The sequence below is a fragment of the Bos grunniens genome, chromosome 24, assembly GCF_055505025.1.
Source record: "Bos grunniens cultivar Pamir isolate PY7600 chromosome 24, Bosgru_T2T1.0, whole genome shotgun sequence".
Lineage (NCBI taxonomy): Eukaryota > Metazoa > Chordata > Mammalia > Artiodactyla > Bovidae > Bos > Bos grunniens.
In genome coordinates this window covers 56,728,125-56,743,707 of record NC_141188.1, presented here as the reverse complement: position 1 = coordinate 56,743,707, position 15,583 = coordinate 56,728,125, and the positions used below count along the sequence as shown (strand labels likewise).

General features: G+C 45.0%; 2 long non-coding RNA genes across 2 annotated transcripts in view; both read right to left on the bottom strand.

The window, feature by feature from the left end:
• The window catches only part of LOC147346322 (uncharacterized), a 28,289-nt gene extending 13,844 nt beyond the window's left edge, over positions 1-14,445 (bottom strand). The window contains exon 1 of the long non-coding RNA XR_015154107.1: positions 14,266-14,445. This is a non-coding gene — a long non-coding RNA (uncharacterized LOC147346322). The remainder of the gene's footprint in view (positions 1-14,265) is intronic.
• LOC147346323 (uncharacterized) lies at positions 11,716-13,891 on the bottom strand. Its single transcript, XR_015154109.1, has 2 exons — positions 13,603-13,891; positions 11,716-12,407 (listed from the first exon to the last, which is right to left on the bottom strand). It is a non-coding gene; the product is annotated as an uncharacterized LOC147346323 (long non-coding RNA).
• Positions 14,446-15,583: the final 1,138 nt, after the last annotated feature.

Sequence of the window (15,583 nt, the reverse complement as noted above, 5' to 3'; positions counted from 1 at the left end):
ATTTTTCCCTACTTTTAAATATATATATATGCATATATTCAAATTTTTTAACAGACTTGAAGACTGGAAATGAAGACTGCAGTACTCTGATTTCAGAAAAGCTCACTATTTTTATCCAAAATATAAGTTTGAAGGGTTCCCCCTGGCTTGCTGCTGCTAAGTCGCTTCAGTCGTGTCCGACTCTGTGTGACCCCATAGATGGCAGCCCACCAGGCTCCCCCATCCCTGGGATTCTCCAGGCAAGAATGATATCTCTACATATTTTAGTTATTTTTAGAGAGAGAAATACAATCTTATGAGGCAAATTGACGAATCAGTTTAACAACAAAGTCGTCCAAAAAGCTTTGTTAAATTAAGGGGTGATATTACATAAAGAACATTTTTTTAAACCTTGTCATATTTCAAATGAAATTTCTTCTCACACCAGAAAGTCTACTATGTCAGGATTTATTAACATGATCTGGGGATTAACATAAGAGATGGAGAAATACTGATTTCCTTTTCCAACTCATCCACTAACACTATATATATATTCTATCAAGTCACTGAATCCACAGTTTTACACTTTCCCTTGAAGCAGGCACAGAGCTTTCAGCTTCTTTAATGAATCGGTCCGTGTCACGTCTTATCCCACTGGACTTCCTTTAGTTCTCAGGGTGAAATCTGAAAATGGCCATACAGTAGTAGGTCCAGGATCTGGGCTAGCCCCAGCAGAAGCAAGAACTCCTTCCTCCCTTCTGAAGCACATCCAAAGGAAGTTTTTCTGCCGAAAGAGGTATTCACAAGCATCATGGCCGTACAGGGCCTGTAGTAGAGCATGGCGGGTGGGGCTGTCTTGAGCCGACTTTGACCTGAATCTTGCTGGCAGACCTTGAAACAAGATATTACGTGAAAGGGGGGTAGCTGCCAGGAGGAAGGGAGAAGAAGATCTGACCCAATGCCAAGAGCAGCCCCCAAGGAAGGGGGCCAGCCAGTCCAAAGTGTGTGCAAAGGCCATGGCGAGATGAGGTGTGGATGGGGCAGCCATTGGAACTATGTGGTAATGGGCTACGCCAGAGGAGAAAATGGGGTCTAGCTATGGCTGCTGGGGTGGAGGCAAGATCGAAGCTCATGGGAGACTGGAAAAAAACAAGAAGAGCTTCAGAGCTCCCCTTCTTCCTAGAGTTTGGGGTTCCACTCAAGGGCCCAGGCAAGGGCAGCCTCAGTGGAAAAGGAGACAGTCAATCCAATGGCTTGGATTGAGATGGCTCAGGAGAGGGTAGGAAGGGATCAGAAATGGTATGTCTCATGTGTCAGCATTGACACAGCCACATGACCCCTAAATATACATTCAGGCGTTTGTTTCCCTTGCTAGGCTGGGAACTCCTTTTTTATCAATCTTCAGTACCCACAAATCATCTCTTTGAGGGCTTAATTTATGCCTCTGAATGAGTGAATGAATGAACCAGAGTGAAAAATTAGTGAATGAATAAATGTGAACTTGCTTGAAGGCGCGTGTGTGTGTGTGTGTGTGTTAGTCACTCAGTCATATTCGACTCTTAGCGACCCCATGGACTGTAGCCCACTAGGCTCCTCTGTCCATGGGATTTACCAGGAAAGAATACTGCAGTGGACTGCCACTCCCTTCTCCAGGGATCATACCTGGGTCTCCTGTACTGCAGGCAGATTCCTTTACCAGTATCTGTGTGCTATGTCGCTTCAGTCATGTCCAACTCCTTGCGACCCTATGGACTGTACCCTGCCAGGCTGCTGCTGCTGCTGCTGCTAAGTCGCTTCAGTCGTGTCCGACTCTGTGCGACCCCATAGACAGCAGCCCACCAGGCTCCCCCATCCCTGGGATTCTCCAGGCAAGAACACTGGAGTGGGTTGCCATTTCCTTCTCCAATGCATGAAAGTGAAGTCGCTCAGTCATGTCCGACTGTTAGCTACCCCATGGACTGCAGCCCACCAGCCTCTTCCATCCATGGGATCTTCCAGGCAAGAGTACTGGAGTAGGGTGCCATTGCCTTCTCTGACCCTGCAAGGCTAAGAACACACAATTATACCTGGCATTTGGAACATGCTCTTACAGCAAATTCTGTTCTCAGATGATCAACAGAATAATACGAGGATGACAGTAACATGCTTTTCTAAATATGAAGACAGAAAGACTTAAAATATGACCCCATGACTTTATCTTTTATAGACTCTTAGACCATCTTGATGATTCTTAATTGTCAACACTACCAGACATGCATTATGACCAGAAATAGAACTATGAAGAAGATAAGTTTAGGGTTACCTATGGCTATTAAAGAAAAAAAAATGTTAAACCCAACATATCAGAGACTCACCATTTATCATCTCATCCCTTTTACCAGGCTCCAAAAGAACTTGGATTTACCTATCATCCTTCCTCTCCCAGTCACTCTCAGTTCTCCTTAAATAATCATCCTTGCCTCTTTAAGCATCTTCAAAGAGTCAGACAGGACTGAGCAACTAACACACACACCAGTCTCCCCTCTCTTTTTCTCTCTCTGGTTTCTTCTGACGTCTACTTCTAAACATTTTAACTCTTATTTTATTCATCAAACAGCCATTCACTCATTTATTCATTCAACAAACATGAATCAAGCTCTGTGCCAAGAATGATTTTACGTATCAAGTATGCAGAGCTTAAAAAAAAAAAGAGAGGATCTTTGCTCTCAAGGATTTACCAGTAGAGCGGGGAAGACGAGTTCATAAACACCTACAGTGCAGGGCAGCGGGCTCTACACGCTGTTCGTTTTGTGGAAGATGTCCATTCAGTTCCAACTAATGGCACAGGGAGAGGAGGAGAGGCCCCTTTGCTTGTTACCGCCACACCTAGGCTTATAATCAATCAGATCAGGCCTGGAAAGAATGCTGAGGAACATGCCAACCAGCTCTGCAGTGGCATGTTCCCGAAGAAGCCCTCCCTCGCTGGCAGTGAGGACCACTGGGCACTGGGTGGACCTCCGGGACCCCCAGCGGAGTGGGGGGACAGAGAGCTCCTGACCCGGTGGAGACCTGGGGTTTCTTCACCTCCTGCTCTCCTTTTCTCTGGTACCTTCTCCCCCTGCCCTGCCCTGCCCTTTTGGGAATCTAGAATCGAAGTTCTGAACTAGATTAAGTCTCTGAAGACAGAAAAACTTGCTCAACAAGTACGCATCCAAATCTTTCTGACTTACACTAAGACCGGAGGATTTTCAAGTATGTTCAGCCTTTGTTTTGGGTGATTCACCGTCTGGCTGTCTAGTTCGGTGGAAGGGTGGGGGTGGGGACAAGGAGACGAAGGGCTGCAGAGAGCAGGAGCTGGGGGCGGCATGGGGGCGGCATCCTCAGAGAGCAAGTGAAGAAATGTACTTACCTCAGGGACATAGAAACATCTTCAATGTGTTAAATATATTCATATATTAAAATACAATCCCTCTAGCTTTTTAACATAAACTGCCAAGTAACATATTGCATTAAATAAGGAGAGAAAGGAACTGGGGTTGGAAGACACAGAGGTTGAACCTTTGATCCAGTCTAGCGGGAGACGGCGCCTTGATCCTGCCAAAAGTCCTGCTTCCATTTCTTTCCATAGTCCCACTTCTGCTTTGCCTGCATTGTCAGCACTCCCTCCTTACCCATTCTTTCCTCAGTCCCTGCAACCCAGCTTCCATATCCACTATGGAGCTGAAACAAGGCTCTTGAAGATCACCATTCCTTTCTAGCCGGCAAATCCAAGGAACCTTCGACAGTCCTCACTTTCCTTTCTGTCTCTGAAGCTCTAATCACCATGTCACGTGGGCACCAGTACCACCCACCACAGTTGTTTACTCACTAACTGAGAATATTCTCAGTTTTTTGGTTTGATCATGAAAACAATAGGTACTTAGAATGATCTAACTATGACTTTTCAAGCTATGCTCTCGTCCCTCTAGTTATGATCTGCCATTCTGGTGGGGGCAGAGGGATGAGAAAGTTGCTTCCCTGTCTGAGGATCAATGGTCTGCAGAAAAAAAATTCCTGGAGCCTGAAGATCTGTATTCTAATCTTGGATCTATTATCTGCTAGTCCACAAAGCCTGGGCAAATTACTCAGCAGCTTCATTTTTAAGAAAGAGGTGTTCATAGAGATGAATAGATGGAGCCTATGTGGGCGATGCTCAGCGTGCCTGACACACCCATGCATCGCACCAGGGCATCTGGACTAGGAGGAGCCCAACAACCATCTCCAGGATAAGCCACACCAGCCAAGGACAACCAACATACAGTATACCTGAGTGCCTTAGGGGCTGTGATGATGACGCTTCACTTGGTACCACGAGGTACCCAAGGAAAGGCTGGCGATCCGAATAAAAGGAGAAGCCGGAAATGAAGAGGCAGACCTGGTGGGGCAGCAGCCTCCACGGAGACTTCAGTCTCCTGTTGCGTCCACTGTGGTCTGTGAGAGCAAGCTGGCAGCATGGAAGGGCAGCTCCTGTGGTCCCCGGGACTATACAGGTTCCCCATATGAAGGATTGAGAAACCTCCACTGGCAGGACAGAGGCTTTGCTTTCAATTCTTGGGTAAACTCCTTCCACTGTAGAAATCAAAGCACACCCCAATTTTTCCCAGTACTGTTCTCCTTAATTAAATAGGCCCACTCCTCTGGCTCACACCAAGAATAAAAAGGGCTCCTTTTGAGCTGAACACAGTTGACTCACTTAAAGCTTTCGTTGGGATCGATTTTTTTCTATTAACCCATCAGTGAACATATGAGGAAATAATTTCACAAAAATCAAAAGCACTTGAAAGTGAAAGTTGCTCAGTTGCGTCTGACTCTTTGCGACCCTGTGGACTATACAGTCCATGGAATTCTCCAGGCCAGAATACTGGAATGGTAGCCTATCCCTTCTCCAGGGGATCTTCCTGACCCAGGAATCGAACCAGAGTCTCCTGCATTGCAGACAGATTCTTTACCAACTGAGCCACCAGGGAAGCCCACCAAAAGCACTTAGATATTACTAATAACCAACAAAGGTCAACTTTCGCTTTCCATTGCATATAAATTGATTGTTTGTTTCTTGCGTACCACCTCTTTTCATTTTGCCTCCTGAGCTGTAACAACGAATATCCCACAAGGCTAACTCAGTGCTCAGAGTTTTCCTGTCTGTATGCATCAGTGCAGTCCCCTCGTGCTCAGAACTTGTGGTCTGACCTGCACAATGAGGGGGGCGGGGGGGGGGCATCCATGATGCTCGTCCTTATCACCCAATGACACTCCAGTCTTTGTAGCCCAGGACATCAAGGACTCCATGACTTCACTTGACTCGAAGCTCTCATTTAATTCAGCTCTGTAGGAGGAGGAAGGAAACTGAAAGGAGCATCAGGAAATGATCTACCCTGGACCAGAGTCTGTGCTGATGTTTATATATGCTAATCCTCACCACAATCCATCTGGAAAGACGTCCTCATCCCTATTTTTCAAGTGACAGAACAAGGCACAGAACAATGACCTCACCCAAGATCCCCCAGCTAATCATGTACAACCACCTGTGTGGCCATCTCACTCCCCGTGATGCGACTGTGACGTGATGTGATCTGACTCCCTTACCCATAAAATTTTCCACCATGCTACTTCCCTTGAAAATTAAGCTTAAGATCCTTTCTTGGTTTTCACTCAAAAAATGGGATCTATTTCTTTGCCTTAAAATTCAAAGCTCACATTTTTTTTAATAATCAAAAGGGTTTGGAAACTTGCTGATTGATGTCCGAGACTAATTTGCAATTTTAGTGAAAATGTTTTAAGAGCTTACCCAGTATTGTTAGTTATTATAGGTCCTAGCTCTAGCATACCTCTGGTCATCAAAGAGGTTATCATCTTTTTCCTGATTCCAATCTTTCCAGCAAGTAGTCTGCACCACTAAAATCTGATTTTCATACTAAATAAACTTTTTTATGCACCTACTGTGTGCCATGATGTGTGACCTAGACTTGAGCTAGCAAAGACAGTTAGCCACCTCTAACCTCAAGGAACTCACATTCAACTTGTTCCCTGGTATAAAACCATCAGTGGCTTCCTGATGTTAACCTACCTCAAACCCAGGTCTTATCCGGTGACTCAGCAGTAAAGAATCTGCCTACCATACAGAAGACACAGGAGATGCAGGTTCGATGCCTGACTTGGGAAGATTCCCTGGAGGAAGGCATGCAACCCACTCCAGTATTCTTACCCGGAGAATCCCATGGACACAGGAGCCTGGCAGGCTACAGTCCATGGGGTTGCAAAGAGTCTGACATGACTGAAGTAACTTATTCACACACACACACCCCCCTCAAACCCAACCTTCTCTACACAGCACTTACTCTGAAGCTCCATCATCTTTCTCTGCTCTAAACTTACAGACCAGAAGTGCCATATTGTTTAGTTGGTCTAATGGTCTCTTACGTCTTCATTTTATCTTGGCAATGACACTATAATCTACTTAAGAGCAGGGATCACTGCTCACAATCATTCTTTTCGGTCACCCCTGAGACAGGGGATTACTTCTTTGGCTTTAAATCCAAAGAGGCCTTTCATCTTGTGATGATTTAAAGGACTTTAAATGACTTGTTGATTGATTTCAAGGATTAAATCCAACACCAGAGAATTTTCCTCTTAGTTAAAAATTCCACTTAGCTCTTTAATACAAAAATCATCACTGAGATTAATGACAAAAATTTAGTTTTAAAAAAGATGTTTGAGTGGAAAGAAGAGAGAAAACATCTTTAGTCACACGGCATCTGAAGTTTAATCTCGGCTCTTCTTAATCATCAGCTATCATTTTGATTTTTCTTTCACCAGTTGCATCTGTCATTTTGCCAATCAGGCCAAGACTGTGTTTCCATTATCTTCTACTTTTGAGAAATGTAAGACCAAACCCTTGTGCAACTCTCTTATAATAACTATATTCTATGGTCATATGACTTACCTTTTGAGTAGGAAAGAAAGGAAGTGTCTCACTTTTGGCAAGACTGTAGAGTAGGGAGGTAGTTTTTCCTGCCACATGGCCAAACATGAATCAACAACCTGCCAGTAAATGGAGCCAACTGAGAAGACCCAGGACTGAACCTGTGCCTGTCCACGGGGGTAGGGAGGCAGCCAGTGACAAGCTGAGTGACCAAGACGCTCAACAGGTCCTGCAGAATACATATCTGATGGGGAAGACAGTGAATCCCACACTGGCAGGGAGCGACAGTATCTACTCTCTAATACACAGTCATGGATGAACTGAAGTAATAGATGGTCTAGGAACTGATGAAAATAGAATTTCAGAGAGGTATCCGGCCAGTTGGTGGGCAGGACCTAGTCCCTGGGCTACTGGTTTAAAGACTTGGAAGTATAAGGCACACCTTCAGTCCTAAGTGGTCTGGAAAATCAGTGAGTCACCAGATCAGCCCAGACTGACCCATGGGAACATGCTAAAAAAATCCAATTAAACAAAACAAGGACTGCATGAAGAGTAATTTGGGGCTCCAAAAATCCCTGGAAGATGAAGCAAGGCTGTCTTGTACATAAGAGTAAGGGGCCTTCAGAACACTAGAAATCCAAGCAGATATGGACTCCAGCTTCACTCTAAGTATTTCTAATTCACACTCAAACAATAATAGGGACTCATGAGTTAACTCAAGACCCCACTTCTACAAGTATATTACATTCTAAGAGGAGCCTTCCAAAACCTCCAACAACGATGTTTAGGGTCAAGTGCCAAGGTTGGAGGTAGTTTCTAAGGCCCTTAGTCCACACTGGTTTTGCCTTCTCAGAGGATTCACCCAGGATGGAGACCTAAAGTTAGCTGCACTTAGTGGGTTTTCTTTGCACTGAGGAGGCTGGCAGAATAGATCAGTACAGGAGTCAGCAAATTACAGACATAGGAGAAATCTGGCCTACCACCTGCTTTTTTTCAAATAAAGCTTTATCGGAACAGAGCCACACAATTCATTTACATATTATCTAGAACTGCTTCTGTACTACAACAGCAGACTTGAGTAGCTGTGATAGACAATGTATGCCCTACAAAGCCTAAGATCCGCTAACTGGCCCTTTGAAGACAGTGGATAGCAGGGTTGTACTACTGCAGTTTAGTCCCTACCTTCACTATTTACTAGGCAGGTGCTGTGGTCTAATGTTCCAGAATTCATATGTTGAAACCTAACCCCAATGTGATGGTATCAGGAGGTGAGGATCTTTGGAAGGGGACAGGTCATGAGGGTGGAGCCCTCAGTAATGAGATTAGTGCCCTTATAAAAGCAGCTGAGACAGTACTCTTCCTTGTAAATTCTACCATGTGAGGTTATAACTAGCAAATACTGTTTGCAAACCAGAATGTTGGCTCTCACCAGACACGGAATCTGTTGGCACCTTGATCTTGGACTTCCTGGCCTCAAGAACTGTGAGGAATAAACTTCTGTTGTTTACAAGCCATCCAGTCTATGGCATTTTGTTACAGCAGTCCAAAGAGATTCAGACAGCAGGAAACTTGGGGAAAATCACTTTTAACTCTGTATGACTCAACTTTCCTCATCCTTTTTTTTTTCAGTGATGCTTAGTGTTAGTCGCTCAGTCATGTCTGACTCTTTGCAACCCCATGGACTGTAGCCTGCCAGGCTCCCTCTGTGCATGGGATTCTCCAGCAAGAATACTGGAGTGGATAGCCCCTTCCTTCTCCAGGGGATCTTCCCAACCCAGGGACTGAACCCAAGTCTCCTACGTTGCAGGCAGATTCTTTACCTTCTGAGCCACCAGAAGAGTGGTAATCATGTATCTTCCTTATATAGTAGCTATAAAATTCTAGTGTAATAATCAATGGAATAAACCTAGTGTAGTGTCTGGTTAGGTAATAAACAGTAAATATTCTGCTGTCCATCAGTAACGGAAGAACTGTATTTAAGTAAAATTTGTTTCTAATACAGAGCCTATAAAGTAAAAGGGCACTCTTGATAAAGGTACCAGTGCAGACACAAGCCAAAACCGGCTCAATCTGGATAAGGCACTTGGTTTAATATTATCAATATAAACATTTTTAACAAGGTCACTAATCATTCTTTATTGCCAGGAATCTCTACGATATCTTGTAAATTGCTTTAAACGGGTACTTAAAGATTTCTGTAGGACTCTGTCACATCCAGATAAGGGTCGTGAAGGAAAAATTTACATTTCATCAGTATTAACAATTTATTAAAACTCATGAAAATGTACATTATTGTACTTTTTGGGTGATGTTTTATGTTACAATCTCTGGAACATACTTGGAAAAAACTCATTCCACTGTTGCAGCTTAAATCTTAAAACATCTCGAATTCTCTCTTCAACTCAGAATGCCATTCATTAAATTTCCTCTTCCAAGGAACCATAAATGCGGTAATCTAGACCCTGATAAAGGCTTTAAAGTTGTCCCTCTGGGTACTCAGGGTGGAGAAAGATAGAACATTAGTGTCAAAGAAGCATATTATTTGATTCTCAATATAATTAATAAACTCTTTCTCTCCCCCACAGGAATCTGCTAAATCTCCAATTCTTACTTGTGCTGAAGCAAAAGATTTAGTTACCTACCTAATAGAAAAGCAGGAAAAAAAGATCTGAAAAAAGGCTTTAGGTATTTAGTAGTTTAAACCCTGCATAAATTGGAGATTTGAATAAAAAATCAGCCCTGGTATTTTTCTATGAAAATGGTGAACAGAAGGAATATATGTGCTCAGAGGAATAGCGTTTTATGCCAAACATCAATCAACCCGGCTTTAGAAGCCTATTTATAATACTGTGGGAGTTCTGGACAGTGCACTTGACCCTGTGAGGACCAATCCATGACATTAGATAGTGAACAATCAGAGTCTTTACAAATAATTAAAACTCTGTGTGAAAATGGAGATGTTTTCCACAGCTTTTCCGTGTATGCACGACATCATCGATATTCAAGAGTGTAAATATTGACTAGTTATTGCTGGTAGCCAGAAGGAGCAAAATCCCCCTTGAAATAATAATGTGGAGTGTGTGTATATAACATATACATATGTATGCACACACATATGCATAGAGATGTTAAATATATAGTCATATAGGGAGAGAAAATATAGATTTCACTTTATATGACAGTTGAATAGCTATACTTTAAACAACCCATGTTCACTGCCAGTACAGTTCTCGTGTGAGTGTGTGTGTGTGTGTGCTATGCAAAGAAGACGCAAAAATATTTCTGAAATGTTGTATCTGTGATTTTTTTTCCCTTAACATGAAAATGAGAGATATTAGAAAGTGCACCTTTTACCTTAAAAAAAAATTTCTCCATTGTTTAAATTGGGACCCCGAACTATGTGATTTTAGAGCCTGCAAGGACAGAATTAATAATCTTGTCTAGTTTTCCTAATATTTTAAGCCCACCTTAAATCCTTTTGGGGTGGAGGCAAAGCATAACTAATACATAAATTAAAATCCTGGAAATGGCTCCTTAATTTGACAATTTTTCATGTAAGAGACATGGGATTTAAAAATTTTTTGAGATAAAAAAAATCCCTCGGGATTATTATTTCAATTTACTCATTGAACAGAGCACTCCTTAAACAAATCGGAGCACTTGGATAGTGTGATGATACAGAAGAAACAAAAGCCATTACTCCTCCAGGAAGCTTCCGGTTCAGGGCCAGGGGTAACACACACGGAGGTCTTGGAGATCAGGGAAGGGGTTATCCGTAAGAAGAGCTCGTTTCGGGGTACAAACAAAAAGTGCAGGAAGAGTTAGGAGAGCAATTTGTATAGGTGAGAATTGTCAGGAAAGAGGTGCACCTCACTCTGAAGTAGACAGTGGGAATTTCTCTGGAGGTCCAGTGGCTAAGACTCCATGCTCCCAACTCAGGGGGCCCCAGTTCAATCCCTGGCTGGGGAACTAGATCCCACAAGCCGAAACTAGGTGTTCGCATACAGCATTTAAAGATACTGCGTCCTGCAACTGAAACCAGCACAGCCAAACAAATAAATACTTTTTAAAAATGTAGGCACTGGATGGCTTGGAGGCGGGGAGGCGGAAAGCAGCCAGACCAGAGGAAGAGCCCAGCAAAGAAGTAAAGGGGAGTGAGCCTGGTGTGCCAGGAGAAATAAAAGCCAGAGAGGAGAATGCATTTAAGATTATAGAGAATTGATAGATCAGTGAAAGCTTGCCACAGTCTTCTGGGTGGGCTTCAAGGCTCCGTGATTAAGCTCGGAGTAAAGGAGAAGCCCAGGAGCCGTCAGGAGAGCTGGGGTCTTTGGGTCCATTTTTGGCTTGACAAGACCCTCACGCAGCTAGAATCACACACAGAAAGCTAAATGCACCCAAAGCTCGGCCTTGACTTATGAGGTCAATGAATCTTAATAATCTATTTTCATGAACACTGAAGTTTGTCCCTTAGCTAATCTAACAGTTCTCAGTAGGGATTATATTCCTACATCTTTTATACTCCCCATAAGTAGAAGTGTTAGTCGCTCAGTCGTGTTTGATTCTTTGCGACCCCATGGACTACATAGCCCGCCAGGCTCCTCCGTCCATGGAATTCTCCAGGCAAGAATACCAAAGTAGGCAGCCATTCCCTTCTCCAGGGGATCTTCCCAACCCAGGGATCGAACCCAGGTCTCCCGCATTGCAGGAGGATTTTTTACCATCTGAGCCACCAGGGAAGCCCTAAACTCCCCATAGTGTGGACCAAATGCAGGACTAACTAAATACACATTGACAAATTGTTGAAGGCCACTGTGATGAATTTATCCAGTAGACTGCATGAGATTGCCTCCACCGCCTTTACTGGCAACCAGAGCCCTCAGAGGTCTCTTGACTGCAGGTGCCTAAAAAGTTCTTAAAAGTACAGGAATTTACTGGGATCGGAGACATGGTCTAGAATTAAAGGACTTACTGATCAAGATGGTTTGCACCAGAGCTCCATGATATCTTTGTGATATCTACTTCCACATACACACACAAAAATTAGTGTGTGAAAATTATTCATCCAAAAGGAGAACAAGCCTGGACAAAAAAGTAATCCAGTTTGATTCCAAGAGCAATCCCATCCACAGGGCAGCTGCCAAATTCCCACTTCAAGTTGTGCTTTGTCAACCTGTTCTCTGACAAGGCATGGACTCCTCTTCCAGCTCTTGACAGAAATGACATTATCTAACAAAGGCAGGTCTACACGGACAGGGTGACATAAAGGGTCCAAGAGAATCCAAGCCTGGAGACGTTGATCTGAAATGTTCTGCCGGTGAGTGCGGAAGCGGGCCACTTGAAATAACGCAGATCATTGACTTTTCCTTCCCTTTGTGTAGACGGGTGCTCCTGACAATTCTTTTCAATCCGCCTGAATACAGACGAGCACCAGGGGGAGCTCACACATCTTCCTTCTTTTCCTCCCCCTCTCACAGAAGGTCGCCCTGGCGTCCTAGGGAAAGGGTGGGTCAGAACAACATACACGAAATAATCCAGTCACGCAAACACACAGGTGATTTATCCTGTAAAAAATAGTCTAGATTCTTTCGGAGGGCTTTGCAGTACATTCCTCATATTGGCTCACCTAAAGTCAGCCTTCAATCGTCTCAGCTGCCTTTGAGAGGTAGCCTCTTAAAAACTCTCCAATCAGAAAAACATTCCTAAGCTGCTCCTATGTCTCCCTTAAAAGAGAGGGAAAGAGGCAAAGAAGGTGGGGGAGGCCGAGAAAGAGAGAGAGAGAGAGAGAGAGAGAGAGAGATTCTCTTCCTTGCAATCTGAAATGACTTTTTTTTTTTTTAAAAAAAAGAACACTTCAATTTTAATCACAGTGGAGGGTAATGGAAGGGATTTGGGCCTTTGGTTTTCCACACTGATCAATGAGATTGTTTTTTTTTTTTTTCTTTTTGGTATTTTAAAGATGAGAACTAGTTGCCTTTCTCTCCCCTTCTCTCTCTTTCTCCGTCTCTCTCCCTCCAGGACTGAAAACATGAAAGGAGGGGAAACTCAAAATACACAAAATACACAATTTACTATCCTATTATCAGTATGAGCAGAGAAAATCAATGGCACAAAGGATCTTACAGGACTAACCTGCAGTCCTTGCAGGACAGACCTGTCATCCTCAGGTCTGACTCCCTGATTCTGTGTTCATGACACTGACACTGAGTGTGGAGAGCCCTAGTTGCCCCAGCTGGCGAGAGAGAGAGAGAGAGAGAGAGAAAGACGCCCTGCTTCTGACACTTAACTGCACAGAAAATGCTCTTTACTCATCGCTTAAAAGAAAATCATATATTTCTAATCCTACGTTTCAAATCTACAGATCACAAAATCATTAGCGATCCCTGCAAGACCTTTCACAAGGTCATCTCACCAACCCTCTACGAAGGCAGGTGAGATAAAAATAATTTAAATTTTACTTTATAGATGAAGTAAAGTTGAGATTCAGAGAGGAAAATGAAGAGCCTGGGGTCATGCGGTGGAATCATTTTTGTCGGTAAATTAAAAACCCACTCAGCATCGTCCTGTAAAACTGTAACATGTTTTTGTTTTTGTTTTTTTTAACATGCCAGGTCCAAACTTTGAACCATCCACAACCTTAAAGAGGAAAGAAAAGAAGCAATCATAGGGAATGCAGAAAAGTTACAAACCGAGGCAGCTAACACCTGGGGGAAACGCTGCGGTTGATCAAAGATCCTATCAAATTGGAGATGTCTCGCGGGTGGGAGGCGGCGGAACCGCGCGGAAAGCGCGGGACCAGCGGAGGAGCCGGCGCCTGCTGGGTGCCCCCCGAGTTGCGCCGCAGCGTGATCGGCAGACCAGGCCGGGCCAGACAGCCGCACGGAGCGCCCGGGCGGAGGCACCGCGGGGCGAGGCCCGCGGCCGCGAGGAACGCGCTCCGAGCCCGACTTGCGCTAAGACCGCGTGGCGCTCGGCCGGCGCCCCGGGAGCGCGCGAGGCGCACGGGAGGGACGCACCCGCCGCGGCCCGCGGGCCTGCGGGCACCGTCGGCCGGGCGGTGTCAGGGGCCCCCGCCCTCGCGCCCACCCCGACCCCCACGGCCGGCGGAACCCGCCCGGCCCCCGCAGCCGAGCCGGTGCAGACCGCGCGGGGAGATGGCGCAGACGCAGCCCGCGAAGGGAGGCTCGGGCCGCGAGGTGCCAATCCGAGGCTCTCCGTCGGTTTGGACGGAGGGCTGGCGACAGAGGGGCCGGGGCTTTAATCGCGACAGTCGCCCCGGGTGTCGTTGACTTTTTGTTTGTTTTCTGTCCACCAGGGTCGAAACACCCGAGGTTTAACTGCCTGCGACTCACGTGTCTGTGCGGCAGCTTCCCTGCGACTTCGGGGGCGGGAGGCCGAGCACCTGTGCGCCGCGCCTCTTGCGGGGACAGCTGCGCGCATCCCTCGGGCCCGCCGACCGCACCATCTGACCTGCCCGGAACGAAATCCGAGCCTCGGAATTCGAACGGCCCCGCGCACCTCCCTTCTCAGATAAATCTCCTAGGAGAGGATCGTTCCTCTCTACTCAGAGATTATTTAGGGAGATGTCCTGGGCGGGATAGGTAGACATACGATAGCCCAAGGAAAACGTTAAATCGTAGACACTTAAGCACCAACTGTCTGGAGCCCTGAAGGAAAGGGAGAAAGGAGGAAAAAAAAAAAAAGATGATCCATCATCAGAAACTTCCAGAGCCCCTGGGACTTTCTAAATCAGTGGATGTACTAACCAGGGAGTGTGGGAAGATTTCTGAACACAATTCATATTCCTTAACCTCGGGAAGTGGGAGTTCTACCTCTCTTCCAGCTGTCAAATCTTAGGTTCCTAATTCCTTGGTTTTGACCACCAGGAAGAGATTCCTTATCATCAACTCAGCAAAAGCATTTCCATTAAATATTACTGGGTGGGAAATATTTCGTTCCCCCGGCTCACTGTATCATAACCACCATAAACATTTCTGTGATCCACGGTGTTTGATACTGGCCAGGCTTTCAGCGGAGCTGGGGCCAGGTGTTAAACGGCCCCTCGGCACCTTGCCCTTGTCCAGAGAAGGGATTCCTACAGCTGCTGCTGACGGAGGATGACTAGGAAGTTGGTTAGGAAAAGCATCTTTTTCTTTTTCCTTCCTTTAAAGCTACCCTCTTGCCAAACATTATTTCTTTAGCCACCAAAGGAAGATCATTTAATTGATAACTTTGAGGGCCTCCTTTCTCTGCCACTCTGGGTTTTTTGATTGTTGTTGCTTGGTGAGGAGGGTTTTGGGGGGAGAGAAAGAGGGGCTAAAGTGAAAGGGAGCTGGAAAGGAGATTTGTGTCTGGCTTTATCCAAACCCTGTTAGGTCTTGTATTTAACGTGATGTGGAATGGAGAGGTTGCAAAAGGTACACAATTGGAAAAGAAGGTCTCTTGGAAAAGAATTAAGGGATAGGAATTTAGTATCCTGGAGGGGAAAAAAACAGTTAAGAAAACCTTCAGGAGGACACAGTGACTGTTACACAGAGAAAATATCAAGATACAAAGGAGAGGGGGAAGTGGAATGAGGAAGTGAACCTTCCTGAGCCACCCATCTATCCAAAACTTCACTCGCATTATCTCATTTAATTCTTTCCACAACTTGAGGAGAAGGCTATAAGT